This window comes from Prionailurus bengalensis, chromosome C1 (assembly GCF_016509475.1).
Source record: "Prionailurus bengalensis isolate Pbe53 chromosome C1, Fcat_Pben_1.1_paternal_pri, whole genome shotgun sequence".
Taxonomy (NCBI): Eukaryota; Metazoa; Chordata; class Mammalia; order Carnivora; family Felidae; genus Prionailurus; species Prionailurus bengalensis.
Window position 1 is genome coordinate 194,404,949 of NC_057345.1, and position 26,915 is coordinate 194,431,863.

Genomic DNA, 26,915 nt, shown 5'->3' on the forward strand with positions numbered 1-26,915 from the left:
AAATGGCAGGATTTCATTCTTTCTCATTGTCAAGTAGTATTCCATTGTATGTATAAACCACATCTTCTTTATCCATTCATCAGCTGATGGGACATTTAGGCTCTTTCCATAATTTAGCTATTTTTGAAAGTACTGCTATAAACATTGGGGTACATGTGCCCCTATGAATCAGCACTCCTGTATCCCTTGGATAAATTCCTGGTAGCGCTATTGCTGCGTTGTAGGGTAGTTCTATTTTTACTTTTTTGAGGAACCTCCACACTGTTTTCCAGAGTGGCAGCACCAGTTTGCATTCCCACCAACAGTGCCGGAGGGTTCTCATTTCTCCACATCCTCACCAGCATCTGTTGTTTTCCATGTTGTTAATTTTTAGCCACTCTGACTGGTTTGAGGTGGTATCTCAATGTGGTTTTGATTTGTATTTCCCTGATGATGAGTGATGTTGAGCATGTTTTCATGTGTTGGTTGGCCATCTGGATGTATTCTTTGGAGAAGTGTCTATTCATGTCTTCTGCCCATTTCTTCACTGGATTATTTGTTTCTTGAGTGTTGAGTTTGGTAAGGTCTTTATAGATTTTGGATACTAGCCCCTTATCCGATATGTCATTTGCAAATATCTTTTCCCATTCCATCAGTTGCCTTTTAGTTTTGTTGATTGTTTCCTTTGCATTGCAGAAGGTTTTTATCTTGAGAGGTCCCAGTAGTTCATTTTTGCTTTTATTTCCCTTGCCTTTGGAGACATGTTGAGCAAGAAATTGCTGTAGCTGAGGTCAAAGAGGTTGTTGCCTGTTTTCTCCTCTAAGGTTTTGATGGTTTCCTGTCTCACATTTAGGTCTTTCATCCATTTTGAGTTTATTTTTGTGTATGGTGTAAAAAAGTGGTCCAGTTTCATTCTTCTGCATGTTACTGTCTAGTTTTCCCAGCACCATTTGCTAAAGAGACTGTCTTTTTTCCATTGGATACTCTTTCCTGCTTTGTCAAAGATTAGTTGGCCATACATTTGTGGATCCAATTTTGGGTTCTCTATTCTATTCCATTGGTCTATGTGTCTGTTTTTGTGCCAATACCATACTGTCTTGATGATTACAGCTTTGTAGTAGAGGCTAAAGTCTGAGATTGTGATGCTTCCTGCTTTGGCTTTCTTTTTCAGCATAACTTTGGCTATTTGGGGTCTTTTGTGGTTCCATACAAATTTTAGGATTGCTTGTTCTAGCTCTGAGAAGAATGCCTGTGCAATTTTGATTGGGATTGTACTGAATGTATAAATTGCTTTCGGTAGTACTGACATTTTAACAATATTCTTCTAATCCATGAGTATGAAATGTTTTTCTATTTCTTTGTGTCTTCTTCAATTTCCTTCATAAGTTTTCTATAGTTTTCAGCATACAGATCTTTTACCTCTTTGGTTAGGTTTATTCCTAGGTATTTTATGGTACTTGGTGCAATTGTAAATGGGATCAATTCCTTGATATCTCCGTTGCTTCATTATTGGTGTATAGAAATGCAACCGATTCCTGTACACTGATTTTATATCCTGCGACGTTGCTGAATTCATGTATGGTTCTAGCAGCTTTTTGGTGGGATCTTTTGGGTTTTCCATGTAGAGTATCATGTCATCTGTGACAAGTTAAAGTTTGGCTGCTTTGCCAATTTGGATGCCTTTTATTACATTTTGTTGTCTGATTACTGAGGCTAGGACTTCCAACACTATGTTAAACAACAGTGGTGAGGTGAGAGTGCAAATCCTTGTCGTGTCCCTGATCTCAGGGGGAAAGCTCTCAATTTTTCCCCATTGAGGATATTAGCTGTGGGCTTTTCATATATGGCTTTTATGATGTTAAGGTAGGTTCCTTCTGTTCGGACTTTCTTGAGGGTTTTTATTAAGAAAAGATGCTGTATTTTGTCAAATGGTTTTTCTGAATCTATTGACAGGATCATATGGTTCTTATCCTTCCTTTTACTAATGTGATATATCACATTGATTTGTGAATATTGAAACAGCCCTGCAGCCCAAGAATGAATCCCACTTGATCATGGTGAATAATTCTTTTTTTTTTTTTATAAATTTTTTTTTCAACGTTTTTTATTTTGGGGACAGAGAGAGACAGAGCATGAACGGGGGAGGGGCAGAGAGAGAGGGAGACACAGAATCGGAAACAGGCTCCAGGCTCTGAGCCATCAGCCCAGAGCCCGAAGCGGGGCTCGAACTCACAGACTGCAAGATCGTGACCTGGCTGAAGTCGGACGCTTAACCGACTGCGCCACCCAGGCGCCCCTGAATAATTCTTTTAATACGCTGTTGAATTCGATTTGCTAGTATCTTGTTGAGATTTTCTGCATCCATGTTAATCAGGGATATTGGCCTGTAATTCTCCTTTTTTTTTGTGGGGTCTCTGTCTGGTTTGGGAATCAAGGTAATGCTGGCTTCATAGAATGAGTCCAGAAGCTTTCCCTCCATTTCTATTTTTTGGAACAGCTTAAGAAGGATAAATGTTAACTCTGCTTTAAGTCTGGTAGAATTACTCTGGGAAGCCATCTGGCCCAGGACTCTTTATTTGTTGGAAGATTTTTGAAAACTGATTCAATTTCTTCTAGACTAGTTATGGGTCTATTCAAGTTTTCTATTTCTTCCCATTTGAGTTTTGGTAGTGTGTGGATATCTAGGAATTTGTCCATTTCTTCCAGATTGTCCACTTTGTTGGCATACATTTTTTCATAGTATTCTCTGGTAATTGTATTTCTGTGGTGTTGGTTGTGATCTCTCTTTCATTCTTGTTTTATATATTTGGGTCCTCTCTTTTTTTCTTTTTGAGAAGTCTGACTAAGGGGTTATCAATTTTGTTTATTTTTTCAAAAAACCAGCTCTTAGTTTCATTGATCTGTTTAATGTTTTTTTGTTGTTGTTGTTTTTTGGGTTTTTTTTTTTTTTGGATTCTACATTGTTTATTTCTGCTGTAGTCTTATTATTTCTCTTTTTCCGCTGGCCTTGGGGTTTCTTTGCTGTTGTGCTTCTAGTTCCTTTAGGTGTGCTGTCAGATTTTGTATTGGCGATTTTTCTTGTTTCTTGAGATAGGCCTGGACTGCAATGTATTTTCCTCTTAGGACTTCTTTTGCTGCATGCCAAAGGGTTTGGACTGTTGTGTTTTCATTTTCATTTGTTTCCATATATTTTTAAATTTCTTCTTTAATTGCCTGGTTGACCCATTCATTCTTTAGCAAGGTGTTCTTTAATCTCCATGCATTTGGAGGTTTTCCAAACTTTTTCTCATGGTTGATTTCAAGTTTCATAGCATTGTGATCTTAAGGGTGCATGGTATGATCTCAATTATTTTTGATTTATTGAGAGCTGTTTTGTGACCCAGTATGTAATCTATTCTGGAGAATGTTCCATGTGCACCTGAGAAGAATGTGTATTCTGCTTTTGGATGAAAAGTTCTGAATATATCTTTCCAGTCCATCTAGTCCAGTGTATCATTCAAGGTCACTGTTTCTTTATTGATTTTCTGCCTAGATGATCTGTCCATTGTTGTAAGTGGAGTATTAAAGTCACCTGTAGTTACTGCATTCTTATCAATAAGATTGTTTATGTTTGTGATTAATTGATTTATATATACAGGTGTTCTCAAATTGGGTGCATAAACATTTATAATTGTTAGCTCTTCTTGATGGATAGACCGATAGACTCTGTAATTATTATATAATGCCCTTCTTCATCTCTTGTTACAGCCTTTAGTTTAAAGTCTAGTTTGTCTGATATAAGTATGGCTACTCCAGCTTTCTTTTGACTTCCAGTAGCATGATACATGGTTCCCCATCCCCTCACTTGCAATCTGAAGGTGTCCTCAGGTCTAAAATGAGTCTCTTATAGACAGCATGTAGATGAATCTTGTTTTTTATCTATTCTGATACCCTATGTCTTTTGTTTGGAGCATTTAGTCCATTTACATTCAGCGTTATTATTGAAAGATATGGATTTAGTGTCATTGTATTATCTGTAGATTTCATGCTTGTGGTGAGGTTTCTGGACTTTTGCAGTCTTTATAGCATTCCACTCACAGACTCCCCCTTAAGATCTCTTGCAGGGTTGGTTTAGTGGTCACGAACTCCTTCAGTTTTTGTTTGTCTTGGAAAGCCTTTATCTCTCCTATTCTGAATGACAACCTTGCTGGGTAAAGGATTCTTGGCTGCATATTTTTCCTATTCAGTACATTGAATATTTCCTGCCACTCCCTTCTGGCCTGCCAAGTTTCATGGACAGGTCCGCTACTACCCTTATGTGTCTACCCTTATAGGTTAAGGCCCGTTTGTCCCTAGCTGCTTTCAGAATTCTCTCTTTATCTTTGCATTTTGCCAGTGTCACTGTAATATGCTGTGGAGACCTATTCTTGTTACATCTGAAGGGAGTTCTCTATGCCTCCTGGATTTGCATGTCTGCTACCTTCCCCACATTGAGGAAGTCCTCAGCTATAATTTGTTCAAGTAAACCTTCTGCCCCTTTCTCTCTCTCTCTTCTTCTTCTGGAACTCCTATGATACAGATATTCTTACGTTTCATTAAATCACTTAGTTCTCTAATTCTCCCCTCATGGTCTATTATTTTTTATCTTTTTCTCAGCTTTATCATTTTCCATAATTTGAATAAAAGGTGTAAGAGTGAGGGGCGCCTGGGTAGCTCAATTGGTTGAACTTCCAACTCTTGATAGTGGCTTGGGTCATGGTCTTGCAGTTGTGGGATCAAGCCCTGTCAGGCTCTGTGCTAGTGTGCAGCCTACTTGGGATTCTTTCTCTCTTTCTGCCCCTCCCCCCATCAAAACTAGACAAAGTAAACATTAAAAAATATTTTTTTAAAAAGTGGTGAGAGTGGGCATCTTTGTCTTGTGTCTGATCTTAAAGGAAAAGCTTTTAGCTTTTCACCATTGAGTATGATGTTACTTGTGGGTTTGTCATATATTGCTTTTATCATGTTGAGGTATGTTCCTTCTAGACTTACTTTGTTGAGTTTTTATCGTAAGTGGATGCTGAATTTTGTCATGCTTTTTCTGTATCTATTGAGATAATGATATAATTTTTAACCCTCTGTTTATGTGGTTTATCATGTGGATTATCTGTGTATTTTTGGATATTGAAACTTCCTTGAATCCCTGGAATAAATCCCGCTTGATCACTGCCTATTATCCTTTCAATATATTACTGAATTTGGTTTGCTAATATTTTGTTGAAGATACTTGTACGTATGTTCATCAGTGATACTGGCCTGTAATTTTCTTTTCTTCCTTTTTCTTTTTCTTTTCTTTTCTTTCTTTCTTTCTTTCTTTCTTTCTTTCTTTCTTTCTTTACCGTCTTTGTCTGGTTTTGGTATTAGGGTAATGCTGGCCTCATAGAATGTGTTTGGAAGTATTCTTTCTCTTCTTTTTTTTTTTTTTTTTTTGGCAATAGTTTGAGAAGGATAGGTGTTAACTCTTTTTTAATGTTTAGTAGAATTCACCTATGAAGCCATCTGGTACTGGACTTTTATTTGCTGGAAATTTTTGATTACTGATTCAATTTCACTATTTATAATTTGTCTATTCAGATCTTGCATTTCTTCTTGATTCAGTCTTAGAAGATTGGGCATTTCTTGGAATTTATCCTGACCTTTGACTCTAATGCAATCCACGGTGGGTTAGAACATCAGGTTTCTTGCACTAGCTGTGTCTCTCACAGGTTGTGTCATCTCAGGCAAATCCTAAAACCCACCTAGTTCCAGCTTCTTCAATGTTTAATAAAGACTACTGAACATGATGTCTTTAAATATCTTTCCAGTTCTATGCCTAAATTACTAGATTATGGAATTGAGAAAATCGGTGTGGCAACCTGTGTGTCTTTGTCTAGAGGGTTTTATGGCTTTCTTTAATGGGGACAATGGTGCTTGATATCACATTAATGAACTATCCTCTTGCATATATCATGACGAATTTTAGTGCATAGGTACAGATGGGACTAATGGGGTGAAATATTTCAAATTGGGATTCCCTGACAGAGTCTAATATATTTAGCTGCTGTCAATTTACAGTATCTGGATAAATGACTGTGAACAGAGAAAAAAAACAATGGATTATGAACAAAAATCATACCAAAGTATAGACGGTTAGAACCCTCCTGACCAACACACATACATACCCAAATAAAACTCATGGTGCCAGCATTTTTTTTCTGTCTTTTGTGGTACTGTGCGATTTTTTTTTTGTATCCTAAATGAAACAACCAATTTATTCAATTAACGTTTATAACTGTCCTCTATACACCAAGCACTGTGCCAGGCAGTAGGTGGAAAATTGTGAATAAGACATTCCCAGTAATAAGCCAAGGAAAGTTAAGTCAAGTGAGGAAAAGATAACTAAACTGTTAATTGAGAATGGTAAGTTATGCACAGGATACATATTTTTAGAATGGTCTGGCATGTTTGACCCCAACCCTGACTGTCTATTAAAATCACTTGGGGGAGATTTTAGAAAACAACGGGGCATAAGCATGGGTAGAACTCAGAAATCAGTGTTAAACGAAACAAAAATTCTCCTGGTGATTAGTGCAGCCAAGGTTTAGAATCCCTGAGCTAATATCCAGCTCATTAGGAAATTTATTATTCAGTCTTTCAATTATGCATGCATTAATAGACAAATCCTAGAGATTAAATCATTCCTTCATCCTTCCATTCATCTTTCTATCTATCCAATACTGATAAGCACAACTATGTGTCAGCCACTGTACTAAGCCACTGAAGAAAGGGCACCTGTTAGATAAATTCCTTCCCCCATGGAGGTCTGGTACAGGCATATGCTTGTTTGCAGTTCTCCTAGTAAGTATGATAGGCTCTGAAAAATTCTGCTCAAATGCCCTGTTTTGTCCACAGAAACGAGAATAGACTGAGTGAATGGCAAGGCACTTATATTCTAGGAAATGCATTATAGTACCTGAGGCTGGACTCTTCATCTCTAATGGTTCAGGGCCACACCTGTGGCAGGAAGGGGGTACACATTCCAAGCCCAGGTGGGTACGTTATGGGAAAAGTGCCTATTCCTCCACGTGAGGGTTAAGTTTCCCTACTACAGACAGGCTCCTTGTTGTGGAGGGTAGACCACTTCCATTTTCAAAAACACACATACAAGACAGAGATGATTGAGAGATGTATTCCTCCTGGCACCCTATAGTATTAAGCACCAATAACAGTAAGAAAAGGCCACTGGGGCTGGGCACTTGACATACATCATCATTTCTTTTCTTTCTTTCTTTCCTTCTTTTTTTTTTTTAAGAGTTTTATTTATTTAAGTAATCTCTATACCCAACATGGGCCTCAAACCCACGACCCTGAGATTAAGAGCCACATGCTCCTCCAATTGAGCCAGCCAGGTGCCCCAACATACATTATCATTTAATTTAATTCTCACAACTGCCCTACATGTAAGTATAGCCTCCATTTTATGTGAGAAAAAACTGATGCTCTGAGGCAAAGACTAATTTGTCCAAAGTCACAAATCTGGGATTCAAGGTCAGGACTTTCTAACTCCAAAGGCCTGTACTCCTTCCACTTTCTTGAAGGTGGGAGTAGAGGAAAGAGGGAGGCAGGCTAACTATCTAATTTAGCTATATAAATCATGTCTCTTGTAGGTAGATGTTATTGCTACTTAGGCCAGAAGCAATATATAGCCATTTATACATTTTTAAGCAGGAAAGTGACACTGATATACTCTGTCATGCCCAATTTCTGAAGGCAGTAGAGATTATGGGCAGACTGCAGGTAGAGATAGTCCCAACAGGTATTTGAGAGTCTATTTTGGGGTAACCACAGGAGGACAGTGAAAGTGGGGGATAGGTAATACAGGAGACCTTTTGGATGAAGAATTGACAATGTTTAGAATCTGTGAAAGAGGAGAAAGGAATCAAAAGAGACTGAAGTATCTAGCTTGGGTGACAGGATGGTGATGTCACTGGCCTACACAGGGCAGGCTGTCAGGGCAGGGGATACAGAACTGAGTTTCACACGTGCTGAATATAGAGTGCTTGTAGGAGAGCCAGCAAATATGGGCCTTGGAAATATGGGATGAAGAGATGTGGAATACTCCAGGGCATTTCTGACATCAGCACAGAGGGGACAGTGAAAGCTGTGAAAGTGGATGGGATGGACCTAGAAGGGAACTGAATAGGAAGGGGCATAGTAGGGAAAGGCGTTGTTATTTGTTTACCTTACACTGCCTGGAATTATCTAAAGTACACTTTGGCATTCTGCAATTTTTCTCCGGCTTGAAAAATTGTTTTAAAAATAACCAGCATGTTTACAGGTTTCTAACATTTCCTCTATTTGTGAAATGTTTATAACCCTCATGTACTTCACCTGGCTACCCCGATGTTAACATCGTACACAACCATGGTGCATTGACCAAACCTAAGAAAGGAAGCATTATGCAAATTATAGACTTTATTCAAATTTCACCAATTGTCTAATGTCCTTTTTTCTAGTCAAGGATCCAATCTGAATACAACATTGCATTTATAGTTTCCTATTTATATATAATGTAAGCATTTGCAGGAAAACTTGAGACCTAAAGATACATGCCAAATAGGAAACCTAGGACGCAGTCTTAGAGTGGGGCAGCTAGCATAGCAACATATGATAGTCCAATAAGGGGACACGGAATGTTTGAGCATGACTCAATGGGAGGAATAATCTTTAAACAGCAAATGCTTAATAATGAAATCCCTTAAATAAAGTAAAATGAAAGCAATGTGTCAGAAGGGCTAAGAAATGGAGACAGTGAATCAAGTAGGTAGGCTGGAAAATCATTTCAAGATTAGCTTCTACCTCTTCCATTGGTTTGTACAAACGTAGGTCAGCTGGACACTGTGGGAGAAGGAAACTGACTGAAATGGACCGTAGCAGGAACAAACACAGGGCAGGGTCATCTCGATGTTTTGCCACTTAGTCCTTCCTGCTCTAAAATCCTAAGACTTCTATGACAGAGTACACAGGATGTAAGAAATAATTATAAACTTACAAATCAAATCGTACTGGTAGACTCTTCCTAGAGTACTACAGCCAGTCCGTTCATTAACCAGTTAACAACTTACTGAGTGCATACAACAAGCCAGGTGTTGTGCCAAGGGCTGGAGATGAATGTGTCAATGAACACAGTTGATGAGCAATGATTTCCAGATTCTCCTTACTGGGCTAGGTCCTTCTTGCTTCCAAACACTGCTCATTAACTACCACTCCTCTTCTCACAATAACTAACCAGCTTTGAGCACGGTCATCTAACATTATTTGTACCGCTAAAGTTATCTATGTGTTTAATGTTTCTGGGTGTGAATATATTTCACGTTTGTCTTCTCTCCCCGCAGAAGCACCTCATCTACTGTCTCCTCTCTACCACCTGTCAGTGTCTACTACCATAATTTATACGGGGTCGGTCATAACAGACACAAAGAACTAGAAAATGCAATATATGCAGAAAAGATAAAGGAACTAAGCTGAGTGTGTCTGGAGAAGATGTGTTCAGGAGATATGGTGGTGGCCACAAAATCCACAGGCTTTTAAGACGATAATGCCAATCAGCTTTTCTTTTCCCTCAGGATGGCAATTGTAGCACAAAAGCACTAAAGTCAAATACGACCGTAAATTTCCTGAGAGGGAAGACTGAGAGGTATTAAAATGTATCTCCTTACTGGTGCTTTTTAATGTAAATTAAAAAAAAATTTTTTTCCAGCCATTTAGAAGTAGGAACACACTCTTGTGCTTAGAGAAGGTAAGGGTTTCAAAGGCAGGGCCAGATATCAGGCTGTTCCTCTTTCTCACTGCCTCCCATCTTCACGGCAGGTTGGGTTTGCAAGACAGTCTCTGAAAATCTCCTTTAGGCAGACCATCCGAAGGGAAGCAAGGGGGTAAATAATAACATAAAAGCGAAGCCCAGGAAAGCACCTGCAACTTCCCATCAGGGTGACACCAAGGGCTCTTCCCTGCTGTGGTTTACCTGGGCAAGTTGGCTCAATCGACCAAGCTCTTTAGGAAATGGACGGAACGAGTTGGGACTCCCAGGGGCCAGTTTCCCTTACACTCTGAGTACTAAAAGGGGCTGCAGAGGACCTGTGGACCCAGTGTGTGCTTGGGTAGCAGTAAACTGCCTCACGCAGAGCTGCCTAGGGGATGCAGAGAAAAGTTCACAGCCACTTCAGGGACCCCTGGGGGAGTGATTCATATCCAGGAGGCAAAGCCGGGTGTCCCTTTAAGACAGTCATGTCAGCATTAATTTTACTATTAATGTATTCAATAAAGAATGGATGATTATTTGCATTTCATCAGAAAACACTACTTGTGATCATCATACCTCCCAGTGAATTTAATGCAAATGAAATCCAACCTTACAACCTCTATGACTTGTCACTGTGGTAAAAACCTAAAATCAGCATATGTTTCAATGCAATAAATAGATGCAGGGTACGTAATATGTGACGGGCATTGTGCTAGGCCCTGGAGCTTTGGAGAAAACATGGCTTTTTAATAGCAAAGAATATGCAGACAAGTGGGATACACGGGCAAGTAAGCAAATGGCTCCAGTTCACAAGGCGGAGTACTGAGACCGGGAGACATACCTGCAGGGGTGAGGGAAACCTGCAGAGCACCTGCTCCGGAAGGCCTCAGAGAACTGCCCATTGGTAATCTGAAGGTGTGGAAGGAGGGGAGTTCTAGGTGGAGGGAGCAGCACGCGTGACAGCACAGAGGCCAGTGTGAGCAAAGTGCTCTCAGGGGACCGGCTGTGTGGGAGGAAGAAAGAGCAGTGCACACGTACAGATGGGTAGGAGCTTAGAAAGGCAGGGCAGAGCCAGAAACGAGAGGTCTCCCAATGCCTTGCTACGCATCTACCTCAAAAGAGATGGGGCTGCCACAGAAGTGTAGGAGGACAGTATGGTTAGATCTGTGACTTTAAAAGAACCCCGGCAGCAGAAGGGGATGGGGGAGAGACAGAGGGATGGACAACTTTTTGCAAATGAGGCGAGAAATGATGGGGGCCTGGACAGAATTTAAATGGCTACTCTGGGGTTGTAGAGAGTGGGCCTGCCACAAGATAGATTTCTGTAGCAGAATCCACAGGTCATGCTGACTAACAGGAAGTGAAGGCCAGGAAGGAGCCTGGGATTATTCAGTTTTCCGGCTAGGTCCACTAGGTAAATGGCATGGCCACTTACCGGCATAGGGAACAAGGAAGAGGAATTGTCTTTGCGCAACAGGTAGCTCAGTTGGGGCAGAGGACTAGAACTGTTTGCGGAATGTCCAGGAAAAGTCGCCCAGGAGTCCAGGCAGGAGATTTGTGTGCCCTTAGCCTACAGGTGTTAGGTGAAGCCATAAGTGCTAGCCCAGGACAGCACATATTAGAAAAACAGAAAACCCAGACTGGATCCTGGCAGAACAGTATTAGTTAGGGAGTGGATGCGGGAAGAAGACTGGGAAGGAGCAGGTGATAGGAGGGAGAAAAAGCAGAAGAGCCAGGAGCAGCAAAGCCAAGAAAGGAGAGGATTTCAAGAAGGAAAAAGAGGGTCAGTGGCATCCAAGGCAGTGGAGAGGTCAAATAATATGAGTAAGACTGTCACAAAGCTTGAGAAGTTTCTGCTGGATTTGGCAAATGGGAATCATTAGCGACCTGGAACGAACTGATTTCAGGAGAGGAAGAGGGAAGTCAGATTGCAGAGGGGTGAAGGACTATGGATTACTCTTTAAAGAAGTAGCCCTTAAAAAAAGAGAAACTGGGGCATAGCTAAAAAAAAAAAAAAAAAAAAAAAAAAAAAAGGAGGACTAAGAAGGGATCTTTTCCTTTTTTAAACAAGAAATGTATTATTTCAATTAGAAAAACCTTTTTAATTGTCATTAATATACAGTATTAGTTGCAGGTAACAAAGTGATTCAACATTACATAAATTAGAAAATAAGCACTTAAAAATCTAGTTACCGTCTGTCACCACACATTGTCATTAAAATTTTAATTCCCTATACTGTATTTTACATCTCTGTGACTTATTTACAACTGGAAATTTGTGCCTCTTAATCCTCTTCACCTATTTCACCCTTCCACCCTCTCTTTAGCAACCACCAATTAGTTTGTTTCCATTTTTTGTTTATTATTTTGTTTTATTTTTTAGATTCTACATGTAAGTGAAATCATGGTACTTGTCTTTCTCCGGCTTATTTCACTTAGCATAATACCCTCTATATCCATCCATGTTGTCACAAACGGCAATATTTCTCCAGGTGACCCCAAGATTTCATTTAAAAAACATTTATTTTAATTTTTTTAATGTTTTATTTATGTTTTGAGAGAGAGACAGACAGACAGACAGACAGAATCCACGAAGCAGGCTCCAGGCTCTGAGCTGTCAGCACAGAGCCCGGATGCAGGGCTCGAACCTGTGAACCATGAGGTCATGACCTGAGCCAAAGTCAGATGCTTAACCGACTGAGCTACACAGGCGCCCCAACCAAAATTTCATTTTTGAAATCAGATTATGGCTGAGTAATATTCCACTTTGTGTATGTATACCACAATTTCTTTATTCATTCATCCACTGATAGACACTTCAGTGGTTTCCATATCTTGGCTACTATAAATAATGCTGTAATGAACACAGGGGTACATACATCTTTTTGAATTTTCATTTTCTTCAGATAGATACCCAGAAATGGAATTGCTGGATCATCTGATTTTAGTTTTATTTTGAATTTCTGGAGGAACCTTTTTACTCTTTTCCACAGTGGTTGCAACAAGTACATTCCCACCAACACTGCATAAGGGATCCCTTTTTTCTATATCTTTGCTAACATTTTTTATTTCTTGTATTGATACTAGCCACTCTGAAAGATAGGATATCTTCCTATGGTTTTGATTTACATTTCCCTGATGATTAGTGATGTTGAGCATCTTTTCATGTGTCTGTTGGTTATCTGTATGTCTTCTTTAAAAAAAATATCTATTTTAGGTGCTTTGTCCATTTTTTCATCAGGTTTTTTTTTATACTAATGAGTTATTTATATATTTTGGATATTGATCCCTTATTTGCAAATATCTTCTCCCATTCAGTAGGTTACCTTTCCATTTCATTAATAGCTTCCTTTGTGGGGCAAAAGCTTTTTAGTTTGATATTGTCCCAATTGTTTGTTTTTGCTTTGTTTTTTATCAACTGAGAAAAACGATCCAAAAAAATAGCTAAGACTGATGTCCAAAAGTTGACTGCCTACGTTTTCTTCTAGGGGTTTTATGGTTTCAGGTCTCACATTTAAGTCTTTAATTCATTTTGTTTATTTTTTGTATATGGTGTAAGAACGTGGTCCAATTTTCTAGGCACCATTTATTGAGACTGTCTTTTCCCCATTGTATATTCTTACCTTCTTTGTTGTAGATTAGTTGACCATATGAGTGGGTTTATTTCTGGGCTATTCTGTTTTATTCATCTATGTGTCTGTTTTTGTGCTAATACCATGCTGTTTTGATGATTATAGCTTTGTAATATAGTTTGAAACCAGGAGGCATGATACCTCAAGATTGTTTTTGCTACTCTAGGTCTTTTGCTATTCAATACAAATTTTAGGTTTACTTGTTCTAGTTCTGTGAAAAATGCCACTGGTATTGTGACAGGGGTTGCACTGAATCTGTACGTTGCTTTGGGTAGTAAGAACATTTTAACAACATTCTTTCAAACCTTGAGCACAGTATATTCTTCTATTGTGTCATCCTCAGTTTTTCTCTTTAGGGTATTTTACCTTCTTGGTTAAATTTATTCCCATGTATTTTATTCTTCTTAATACACTTGTAAATGGGATTGTTTTCCTAATTTCTCTTTCTGATTGTTTGTTAATGCATAATAATTGCAACAGATTTCCATATATTTTGTATCCTGCAACAGTACTGAATTCATTTATTCTAACAGTTTTGTAGTGGAGTCTTTAGGATCTAGCACAGGTTTACTTCCTCTTTTCCAATTTGGATACCTTTTATTTCTTTTTTCTTGTGGGAGTGCTGTAACTAAAACTGCTAACACAATGTTGAATAAAAGTGGTGAAAGTGGGCATCTTTGTCTTTTGCCTGATCTTAGAGGAAAAGCTTTCAGCTTTTCACCAATGAGTATGATGTTAGCTGTGGGTTTGTCATATAAGACCTTTATGATGATGAGGTATGTTCCCTCTGTACCCACTTTGAGAGTTTTTATCATAAATGGATGAATTTTGTCCAATGCTTTTTCTGCATCTATTGAGATGACTACATGATTTTTACCCTCCTTTTTGTTAATGTGGTATATCAGGTTGGTTTTGTGGATATTAAACCATCTTTGTATCCCAGTAATAAATCCCAGTTGACTATGGTATATGATCCTTTTCATGTATTGTTGGCTTTGGTTTGCTAATATTTCACTGAAGTTTTTTTTGCATCTATATCAAAGCTGTTGATCTGTAATTTCCTTTTTTTTTTTTTTTTTTTTTTTTTAATGTCTTTGTCTGGTTTTGGCATCAGGGTAATGCTGGCATTGTAGAATGAATTTGGAAGCATTTCTTCATCTGAAATTTTTGGAATACTTCATCTGGTCCTGGACTTTTGTTTGCGGAGGAGAACAGAAAGTCTGTTCAGATTTTCTATTCCTTCCTTATTCAGTCTTGAAAGATTATATGTTCCTAGGAATTTATCTACTTCTAGCTATCCAATTTATTGCTCATAGTCTTTTAAATCCTTTGTATTTCTCTAGTGTTGGTTGTGACTTCTCTCATTTCTGATTTTACTTATTTGAGCCCTCTTTTATTCTTGAAGAGTCTGGCTAGAGGTTTATCAATTTTGTTTATTTTTTTGGAGAACCAGCTCTTAGTTTCATTAATTTTTTTTATTGTTTTCTTAGTCTCTATTTCATTTATTTCTGCTATGATGTTTATTATTTCCTTCCTTCTAGTAATGTTGGGTTTTGTTTGTTCTTTTACTGGTTCCTTTATGTGTAAGGTTAGACTGTTAGACATTTTTGTTTCTTGAGGTAGGCCTGTATTTCCTCTTAAAACTGTTTTTGCTGGATCCCATAGATTTTGGAACGTTGCTTCCATTTTCATTTGCCTGAAGGTGTTTTTTAAATTACTTCTTTGATTTCTTCATTAACCCATTGATTGTTTAGTACCATGTTGTTTAGCCTCCAAGTATGTGTGTATTTTTCTAGTTTTTTCTTGTAATTGGTTTCTGCTTTCATACTGTTGTGATTGCAAAAGATGCTTGATAGGATTTCAATCTTCTTAAATTTATTGAGACTTGTTTTGTAGACTAATGTGTAATTTTGGAGAAGGTTTCATGTGCATTTGAAAAGAATATGCATTCTACTGTTTGGGGATGGGACATTATGTATCTATTAAGTCCATTTGGTTTAATGTGTCATTTAAGGCCATAGTTTCTTTCTTTCCTGTTCTTTTAAGTTCATTTATTTTGAGAGAAAAAGAGACGGGGGGGGGGGGGGCAGGGGCAGGGAAGAGGGCAGAGAGAGAATCCCAAGTAGGCTCTACCACTGTCAGCACAGAGCCTGACACGGAGATCAAACTCCCAAATTCTGAGATCATGACCTGAGCCAAAATCAAGACCTGGATGCTTAAGTGACTGAGCCAGCCAGGTGCCCCTAGTCTATTTACATTTAAAGTAGTTATTGATAGGTATGGACTTATTGCCATTTTGTTAATTGTTTTCTGGTTGTTTTTGTAGTTCTTCTCTGTTCTTCCTTCTCTTGCTCTCTTATGATTTGATGACTTTCTTTAGTGTTATGTTTGGATATTTGTATCTTTATTTTTTGTGTACCTATTACAGGTTTTGGGTTTGTGGTTACCATGAGTTTCATATACAATACCCTATGTATATGGCAGTCTATTTTAGGTTTATTGTTGCTTAAAGTTTGAACACATTATAAAAGAACACACTACATTCTTAACCACACCCTCCATGTTTCATCTATCTGATCTATTCTGCATCTTTTTTTTCAAAGTCTATTTTGAGAGAGAGAGCGAGCATATGCATGAGCAAGTCGGGGAGGGGCAGAGAGAGGAGGAGAGAGAGAATCTGAAGCAAGTTCTGCACCGTAAGCACAGGCCTGACACAGGGCTTGACCCCATGAACTGTGAAAGCATGAGCTGAGCTGCGGTCAAGAGTCAGACACTCAACTGTCTAAGCCACCCAGGCGCCCCTATTTTGCATCTTTCTATTTTGTGTATCCCTTTATGAATTATTGTAGATATAGTTGATATTACCACTTTTGTCTTTTTTTTTTTTAATTTTTTTTTCAACGTTTATTCATTTTTGGGACAGAGAGAGACAGAGCATGAACGGGGGAGGGGCAGAGAGAGAGGGAGACACAGAATTGGAAACAGGCTCCAGGCTCTGAGCCATCAGCCCAGAGCCTGACGCGGGGCTCGAACTCGCAGACCGCGAGATCGTGACCTGGCTGAAGTCGGACGCTTAACCGACTGCGCCACCCAGGCGCCCCTACCACTTTTGTCTTTTACCATTTATACTAGCTTTATAAGTGGTCAACCACTACCTTTACTATATATTTGCTTTTACCAGTGAGATTTTTTCCCTTCATAATTTTCTTCTACTTATGGCCTTTTCTTTTCCACTTAAAGGAGCCTCTGTAACATTTCTTGTAAGACTGGTTTAGTGATGATGAACTCAAAATTTTGTTTGTCTGGAAAACTTTTTCTCTCTTTCAATTTTGAATGATAAACTTACTGGGTAGAGTATTCTTGGTTGTAAGATTTTTCCTTTCAGTCTATATGCCTGAATATATAATGTCACTCCCTTCTAGCCTGCAAAGTTCCTGCTGAAAAATCATTTGATGGTTTTATGGGTATTCCCTTGTATGTAACTAGTTGCTTTTTTCTTGCTGCTTTTAAAATACTCTTCTTAATTTTTGACACTGTATTTATTATGTTTTGGTGTGGCTCTTTTTAGGTTCATTTTGTTTTGGACTCCCTACGCTTCCTAGAACTGGATGTCTGTTTTCTTCCCCAGGCTAGAGAGGTTTCAGTTATTACTTCTTCAAATTAAGTTTTATGCCTCAAAAAGATTCTTTTCTTAAAGTTGGGAGAGACTTGGGCATACTCATATGCTAAAATGAAGGTGCTAGTAAAGGAGGAAACTATAGATACAAAAGTAGGGATAATTGACAGAGCCTGGCCCTGGAATGGCCTAGAGAAAATGAGAGGCGGACCCAGCTGGAAGCTCTTTTGCACACACATGCACACATACGTCTCCTGTATTTTCTTAATTGAAATGTTTCAATTAAATGTTTCAATAGAAATGCTTCATTTCTATTAAAATGTTACATAAAAGGTAGTTACTGATTTCTCCAATATTCCCTCTAAAAGTCAACATATTGGGAACCAAAGGCTGCAAACTAACTGAAAGTAATCTAATTTTGCAATCCTCTGGTAAACATGATCTTTGCTACAGAACGGTGCTGTCTTTTGCTTTCTGATGAGGTGACTGTGTGTTTAGGGTTTTCTGTGATGAAGTGACCTTACTGGACTGCAGGGCTATTAATCACCAGATCTGACAGCATTTCTCCAGCAAGCCAACCATGAGAACAGCCCAGCTCATGCCAATGCAAGTTCATCTGGTCAGTCCTGCCATCAGAGCCAAAGGACAAATGTGTTAGAGAGAGTCAACTCCACACTTTACTCATCCATCAAGGGAAACCACATTACTGGCAGGCAGCACTATCAAGTTCTCAGATACCAAAGAACAATGAAGAAACTTGCTAAAGAAATCATGGAAATCAAGTAGCACAATCATTTCTAATGCCAAAGTTTTCTACTTTAACACCTTTAGAATTGCCTGACACTCCAAGAAGGTAACTTAGGCTTCATTTATAGATTGCTCTAATGAGAATGGTGGTAAAGATAAAAATTTAAAAAAGAAAATGGTCATATATGATTCAGCCTTTATATTATGCAACTGGTACTCAGGGTTAAAAATGCAGAGATAATTGCAAATGAAATCAAAGGCAGTAGTCTTTACAAAAAAGGTAAGGGTCAGGGCAACTGGATGGCTCAGTTGGTTGGGCACTTGACTCTTAATTTCAGCTCAGGTCATGACCCCAGGGTTGTGGGATTGAGCCCCATGTTGGGCTCAGCACTGAGCTGAAGCCTGCTTAAGATTCTCTCTCTCTCCCTCTCTCTCTGCCCACCCCCCACTCATGTACACACACTCTCTCAAATAATAATAATAATAATAAAGGTAGAGGCCCTCATTCCATTTTGTAATAGGTCACTGAGTCAAATAAATCAAGACTCATTTAACCCAACTAATTTCTGAGGACTTCAATTCAGCTCCCACCAAGCTTTGATGCTAATGAGAGAAGAGGCACTAGGTCAGACTCTGAAGTAAGCAGACCCTTTGGAGGATTTTGACAGATTTAATACCACCATTTCCCTGAAGCTCAGTTCTCGGTGGTGCACAACTGGTGTTTAAAAGCCCAATGATTAAAATGAGAAAAAAAAAGTTTGTCATGGAACCGTTAGCACACGTAAGAGATAGGTTTTGAAGAAAAGGCCCATGTATATGGGCACACACACATACACACACACATACAACCTCCATTTTTTATTTTAAGTCCTATGTGCCTGAACAAAGAATGTGGATAGAAGTGCATAAAGAGTAATTTAAAAGAAAACTATTCATGTAGTATTACTGTGTTTTCCAGGAATCTGTGCTCCAGGTTGGGTAATTTGTACTGAGTTGAGAGGGCTGCAGTATCACCCACCCTAAAATCAGAGAGAAGCACTGTGAAGCATACCCAGGGAGATGCAATTTGGTGTTCTTCATATGAGCTGCAAACTCTTTCTGAAATTGCTACATTAGGCTGGATGTGGACAGGAATCATATGCCTAGCCATGCTCCCAGCTAATGGAAAAACAATTTTAAATCAAAGGCAGACATTTTGATAGCAACCCATGTGGAAGAAACAAGCTTCGATCTAGATACCTCATTTTGCTAATCTCATTGGCTTTAAAAAGTAGCAAGATTGCATCAGATATTATATCTTGGCAGATAGTTATGGGAAATAAGGATCTCTTTTACCTGCTCATTCAGAGACTGTGTTTATGTTCCTTAGTAACAATCTAAAACCTAGAGTAGGAATACTTGGGAACTAATTTTGGTTGATTATTCTGGGGTCTGATTGCAAAAGTGACAGATTGTATCACAGTTATAGATCCTAGAAGACGTTCTTATGGTATTTTTTTTAACAGTTCCAAGAACGTAATATTTATCTAACTACACTGAGTTTTATTTTTTGTCATCCTTTACAAAATGATTTTAGATAATTTCTGTATATTTCATTTCCTCTCGAATAAAACAAAATCACTTTTTAACTTTCTGAAGGATTTCAGCAAGTAAAAAGCTATGTGTACATTATAGTAAAATTAATATATCACTTGCCAGAATTCCTTTTTCACAGTTTATTAATCAGTTTAGTTTTGAATGACACGGTCTTTTGCAACCTGTAGCTCCCTTTTAGAGTGTTGATATTGGTACACGATTTGTTAAACAAGATCTCTGAAGAAAATGACAGAAGGGGGAGGAGCTATTAGGAGATCAAGAGGTTAGAGGATGTGAAAACCTTAGAAGTTCTAGAAGTCATCCAAGGGAAAAGGATTCTTAAAGTAGAATGAGAAGTGTTGCGGTCAAAAACATCCTGTGTTTTGGTAGTTTCAAAGTTCTGATAGATTCATAATCTATTGAGACTAAAGCCTCAACTGCAAGCTAATGACACTTTTAATTAGCTAACATGAAAAAATAAAGTCACACAATCTGGCTAATATTAAATCTTATAAAGAGCAAAGAGTTGTATTCATTTACTGAATTTAAGTGTTACTGACATGCTTCAAGTCCTACTACTGCTTATTCTTCTAAAATTGTTGGCTAATAATTGTACAATTAGATCTCAGATTTTGGTTATAATAGTCCTCAGATGTAGGTCAGAGACACAGCAAGTCATGTCTGTGTAGATTGTGTTTTAAGAACTAGGCTGCCTTAAGAGATATGTCTTAATAAACTAGCCTCCTCAATTAGGCATATTCAATTCCCAACAGCAAGCCGTCTTTTCTCTTTGTGACAGATAGCCCCTCCACCTACTCTGATTTGGGGGGGAAATGTGCAGGGGAAGAGGAGGTGTTGCTATGAAATGGTTTCTCAGCATATTATTAGAACACGCAAACTTTTGGGTACACTAAATAATAGTCTTATTTACTTTTCCAGGATCAATGGTATGTAGGTATGCTCACACTACAAAGCACCATTTCTGTTTAGTGAATCGTGCTTAATACAAATATTTACTGGCATAAAAAGATGTCCACAGTATGCCAGGTGCAATGATTGGGTTAAAAGTGGTATGTGCAGTATGAAACCATTTTAACAAGGAAAAAATCTGCAGAGGAAAAAGTCTAGAAACATAGGCACCAAAGTGGTAGGATAATGGTTGGCTTTCTTATTTTTGTTTTCTATAATGACTGGTATTTTTTTTTTTTTTTGTAATAAGAAAACAATTAAGTGTGACCAAATTAAACAGGTGGGATCTTGGTAACAGTACTTTACTCATTTAGCTCATTTGTTCAACAGATATTGATTAGCTCTCTAAGTCAGGTATGGTTCTAGGCCCTGGGGACATAGCAGTGAACAAAATGGATAAAAACCATGACCTTTTGTAGCTGACATTTAATGGGAAGGGCAGGACCACTGTATATGGCTGCATAGGGTGAGCAAAACACAACTTCCATATCCACGCATGCCGGCCCAAGAGAGGGAGACAGACAAGATACCATGTAATATAGTGATAAGCACAGAAAGAAGACAGAAAGTGTATGGGGGGAAGAAGTGGAAGGGAGTGAAGGATGCTTCATTAAGGTGACAGCTGTGTAAAGACCTAAAAGAGTTAAGGAAGCAACCCTGTGGTTATTTGAGGAAAGGAGAAGCAAGGATAGAAACTCACACAGGAGGAGCCGGCTCAAAGACAAAAAAAAAAGGCCGGTGTGACCAGAGGGAATGAGGGGACAGGTAGTGGGAGAAGAGGGCACAGAGGTAACTGGGGATGAGACCGTACGTGGCCTTGGCTTTTACCTGGAGAAGTGAAGCTATTAGATAGTTTGGGTCAAGGGTGACATCATCTAATTTACACATGAGCTCTAGCTATAGTTTAAGAACAGACTGAAGGGGGAGACGCGTTACTGCAATAACATGGGGGAAAGAAGGCAGTGGCTGGCACCTGGGTGGTAGCGGGCAGGTGACGGCAAGTGAATGTACTTGCTGAGGGACCGGATGTGGACATGAAAGAAAGGTGTTTGGCCTGGACAACCAGGTGGCTACAGATGCCATCCAGCTTGATGGTGAAGTCTGCAGCAGGCACAGTTGACAACAGCAGTGGGGGTAACAGGTGAGCTCCGTTTTGGGCAGATTAAGTTTAAGAGGCTGGCAAATAGCCAAAGGACATTTCAACCTTTGTATTTAGCAGCGCCCCCCCCCCCCCCCCCCGCCCCCAGCTCACCAGAAAGGCAGCTTGCCCTGTGGTAACAAAGGAAGGAGTCGGAAGGCAATCTTGGTACATGAGGTGGCACCAACAGGGGCTGGTCTAAGAGCCGAGCAGGCTGCTAAATTTTGCTTCACAGAAGAGGAGGCAATGCCAGTCTGACAGGATACACACCCACACTTTTCTTTTCAGGTACTCACCTGGATAAATAATGTTAATAAAAATGGGAACCTTTATGGTAGAAATCTCTCACTGTTCAGTAAAGCTGATATTTCAGTGAGAACTAATGCTGTAGATAGGGTTATAATTTCAAGGAAAATGTGAGACCAAAGACAGGAAGAGGCAGGTGGCTTAAAAGGTAGAAGAATCACATTTGGTATTCTCTTGAGACTCCCAAGTCAAGCTGTTGTTTCAGAGTGGTCTAAGCCAAGGCTAAACCTGATAAGCAGGCCCAAATGTTCCCCAATACGATTCTGCCCAAAGCAACTGGGAGAATAGGCCTACTGGCCTCAACTAGTGTTGGAGAGAAAATAGTTTTAAATTTATATCCTAAGAGGAACTTTGGATTCACAGGTACCCCAAGTCCCCAAATCACATTTCAATGATAGTGGGAAATACTCAGATATCCACATTAATTTCTAGAATGTCTTTCCCTAGACTGAATGATACACTTTAACACTCAGAAGAAGTCAACAAGTCAAGAACTTAAGTCAGATTTCTGAAAAGTTAGTCCAAATAGCTGTTGTCAGTCTGATGTTCTCAGCAGTCCAAGGTAAAATAAAAGAGAGAGAATAGAATGAATTTTAAAATCTATTTGAATTTTAAAAGTGGTTTGATTTCTGAGACCATTTGCCTGTTTTCTTGTTTGTTTGGTAGTGTTACTATGTTCCTTTATGAAATGGTGAGAAATAGGTGGTAATGTTTATGTCTGTTTTGGTTAAAGATATATATGGAAGGCAACCCTACAGATCGCTCCGTATTTTTGTTTTAAATTTACAGGTCTGTGAAATGGGAAGGTCTGGTAAATGCCGCCCTAGGGAAAATGCTAAGCCCATGGTCACGCCTCGCTCTCCGAGCCTGACTGAACAACCGGGAGCGCAGGACCGCCTGGGTCAGCAACCCCGTTTTCTGGGACATCGTGGTCTGCTACCTCCCTGCCTGCCTTCCCACTCTTCTACACGACCTCAGTCAAGGCTTTCGGAGAATTAAAAGTGGTTCCTTCTGAGAGCCCGGAGACCTCTGTCCCTCACCACCTCCACCAGCAAATGTGCCGGGGAGAACAGCAGCGATCTGGTTCGGAGCAGGGACTCTGCTGCTTACCAGATTTGTCACCTCAGGCAAGTCACGTAGCATCTCAGAGTCACACTGTTCCTTCTCTTCTTTCTAAATGGCATCTGTTTCCCATCTGAAAGGACTGTTGTAAAGAACAACTATTATATTTGTGGGAAAGCATTTTTTAATTGATAAAACCATGATTATCTAACATGGGCCCAGGCACCACCATAAACAAATGAAATGGGCTGGGGATAAGAAAAACAAGGCAGCAACATATTCTGCACTGAATGACCCTGCGTTTGGGGGGAACAGGAGCAGGAGAGACTCTGCGAAGTGGGGAGTCCAGGATCATCCAGGAATGACAGAAGCCCTATGTAATCAGAGCTTCTGATTTCCTCAGAGGAACCAGAGAGCTTCGTTGTGTATACATGAAAACTCCTGGTTATTTAAATGTTAGCAACTGTTCCACCAATTTAAAAGTCAAGGAGACCGTCCCTGAAAGGGCAAACAAAACATGTCTCTAGGCCAAATTTGGGCCCAAGACACTCATTTGTGACAGGTGATTTACACACACATCCTACTGTTCCTGTGTGCAGCGGAATATACAGGGCTGAGACCCTCTACCAGTTCTTAGGGTCCCTCCCAAACACTTCCCTATCGCTGCTGATGTGGCTGTGTCCTCAGAGTGCTAAGATTTTTCAGAGAGTTCTTCATGTACCTTCATGTGTGGACACTATAAACAATTCTTCTCATGAAAAGTTAACTAGGCCTTGAACCAATCCAACAGGGTCACCATCTGGGACTCCTCAGAAACAGTGAACTGTCAGCACTGTAAACATTTTAGACTTCATGGAAGACACTGACTTTTTCTAAACTAATCATCCTTGCCAGTCAAGATTTGCGGTATGGGTTCAAGAACAAGGCATTCATTTAACAACAAGAACAAGAACACTGAGGATGAAGACCGGGCGGCCATTATAATGAAAGGCCTAAAAGCAAACTGTGACTTCCCTAATAAGGGGACGACCCAAGTCAGCTCCCTGGCAGGGGGAGCACCAGTACGATTAATCAGTCTGTTTTCAGTTTTCTCGCGACAGCAATATTAACAGTTTGCTTTCTTCTGTTTATATGGCGTTGACAGGTCTTCAGCATGTTGGGCCTACTTGCTGGAGATTAATGGCTACTCCTGTACAGAGGTAAAAACCAGGCAGGGAGAGAATGCCTTTTACAACTGGGTAAGAACTGGCTTCTCTTGCTCTCTTTCGTTCCCCTATTGCACACCAACTCCTCCCTCCTTTAATTCCTATCAAGATTATATAAGATTAGTTGTATCCAGTAGGTTCTTATGTTTATATTCCACTTTAAATGTTGTGCCTCCAAGTGAAACAAAGGGAACTTTACACATTACTTCTAGATAAGTTTATCATCTCTAATCAAAGGTGCAGGGCTGGCTAATTTTGTTTTTAAAACGTCAGATTCCTTATAAAGGTAAAAGGTAGGTAAGCGATGGCCTCTGGTGACAGGAATTTAGTTATTAGGTGGGTGATGGTTATTTAGAGCACACTCAAAAAAGGCAGAGCTGACATTAAGTAAGGCCCTGCTGCGACGAGTACCAGCAGCCCAGAACATCTTAGACCCGCTTCACGAAATAGTCCTACTTCAAAATAGAGAGAGAACAGCTCCCCATAACAGCCTCCTCCCTCCCCCACCCCCCACCAGAAGCTAGAAGTACTTCTTGCTGCTGGTATGCTTTTCCCTGTGCCAAGGTGGGAAGACATGGTAACAATGTTTGGGGTTTATTTTTTTAATATATTTAAAAAAAAATTTTTTTTTAATGTTTATTTATTATTGAGAGACAGAGCATGCGCATGGGAGGGGCAGAGAGAGGAGGAGACACAGAATCCGAAGCAGGCCCCAGGCTCCGAGCTGTCAGCACAGAGCATGGCGCGGAACTCGAACTCACAAACCGTGAGATCATGACCCGAGCCGAAGTCGGACGCTTAACCAACTGAGCCACCCAGGTGCCCCTTAATATATTTTTTAATGTTTATTTTTGAGAGAGACAGAATGAAAGTGGGGAGGGGCAGAGAGAGAGGGAGTCACAGAATCTGAAGCAGGCTCCAGGCTCGGAGCTGTCAGCACAGAGCCTGATGTAGAGCTCAAACCCACAAATGCAAGATCATGACCTGTGCTGAAGTCAGAGGCTTAGCCAACTGAGCCACCCAGGTGCCCCTCCATTATCTTCACAGTATATAAGCATACAGAAACAAAGAACAAATTTTTAAAAAGAAAAATCAATGTGCCTCCTCTAGAGTTCCGTAGGAATCTCATTCTTTGGTCTTAGGGAACCTCCTGCTCCACTCATCTTTGTGCAACAACTGCATGAGTAAGTGTGCATCACATACCCAGGAACTTCAGGCCCCATACCCAGGGTCAGTGCTCCAAACCACTTCCTCTCCTGACTCCTCTCCTGGCTCACTCCTCTCCTGACATAGGAGCAGGAGGGGCCGAGTCCAGTAGACAGAGCATCAGGGGTGGCTTTTAAGTGGAAACTTTAAACAAAGATTTCTAAAGCCAGAGACAAGAACACTCTAGGATAATAAAACAGTATGAATAATAGTATTTATTGAGTGCTTACTATGTATATGCAATATTATAAGCAGTTCCATTGGAAAAAACCAATTCCCACAACAGACTGCATTAAAGAGTTAAATCATCCCAGGATATGTGAGAGTAGAACAATATACTGGATGAGAGTTATACAGATCTTGAACTCCATACTTGTATTTAATAATTTGCCTGATGCAAAGGTTCAACGGGAGAGAGACACTGCAATTGTCCTGAGACTCCAAACCAGGGCGGTACATTGGAAGTGAAACGGAGAAGAAAGATTTGAGACTGATCTCCAAAACAAAACCAACTAAATTTTTCTTTACTTCTTTGTTTTTTAGTTCGTTTGCTCATTCATTCAACAACTATTTTTGAGGGTTTCAGATGGGTCAGATACTGTGCTAACGGACACCTAAGGAAGAAATAAAACCAGAAGACTGACTCCTTCCTCAAAACTGGGCTACCAGCCGTCGTTCAGTGGTTTAGAGTGACAGCATAGTAGACACCTGTCTACCCCTCCCTCCTTCCATCTATCCGTTCAGTACTTGCTGAATGCCTGTCTGGTGCCAGGAACTGCACTACATAAGGGTCATGGACAAGTGAGGAAAGAAAAATGAAGGGAAAGGAAGAAAGGTTGCTGTCTTCATTCTCACAGCCCTGGGAATGCCTTCTTTCTAGAACTTCTATTCCTTTCCTGGTGGTCTGGCCATAAGGGGTAGGCATGGCAGTAAACCACCAGACTGCGGGAACAGCAAAGGTATTCTTAGTCATCCAAATGAAGACAGAATCTGTTTAATTTCTAAACGTATGCCCTGATGTGGCATATTTATCCAAAGCAAAACACTGTCCCAGAAAGGTACCTCACATGATTCCCATGTGTAGATTTTAATATTGTCTAAAAATACAGGCAAAGAAAAACTAGCTCTGAACTAAGCCGAGAGTGAAAATGATAGAACAAACATACTTTGAACATTACAAATCTTGTATCTAGTTTAGTTGGACCTATAATCCTATTGCCTTTCAGGGAAAGCCCCGATCTTTTAAAATTAAGATCTGCCTAGACTTTACAAGAATAAAACCTGACCTTTTTCTAGTGCTTTTTGAAAAACTAGGTAATAGAATGACTACCACTGAGAAGTGTTTTGCTTTATGGCAGCTGCCTTTTCATTATTATTTTATGAGGGCTTGTCTAGATATTATAATATTATGTACTCCTCACTATCTACATTTAGTTCTTTTTAAGATGTCTTCTTCAGATGCCTGGGGGTTATGTCCATTTCCTTGGATCTAACTAGATCTCAAATAACAAACCGTATCACTTTAACGCTTTCCAAAGGTTCTTTTGCATGTAGGCTCCCCTCCAGAAACCATGACTAAGGTATGCTTTTGGTCATTTCCATTAAAACATTAAAAGGTATTTTCAGGGACCTACGAACACCATCAACAATTATTTCAAGTGTAAGCTAGTTCGTATGTGCC

The 26,915-nt window shown here is 39.6% G+C and overlaps 1 protein-coding gene across 3 annotated transcripts in view; it reads right to left on the reverse strand.

Annotated features, from left to right (window-relative positions):
• The window catches only part of PLEKHM3 (pleckstrin homology domain containing M3), a 199,652-nt gene that overhangs the window by 81,929 nt on the left and 90,808 nt on the right, over positions 1-26,915 (reverse strand). The window lies entirely within an intron of this gene.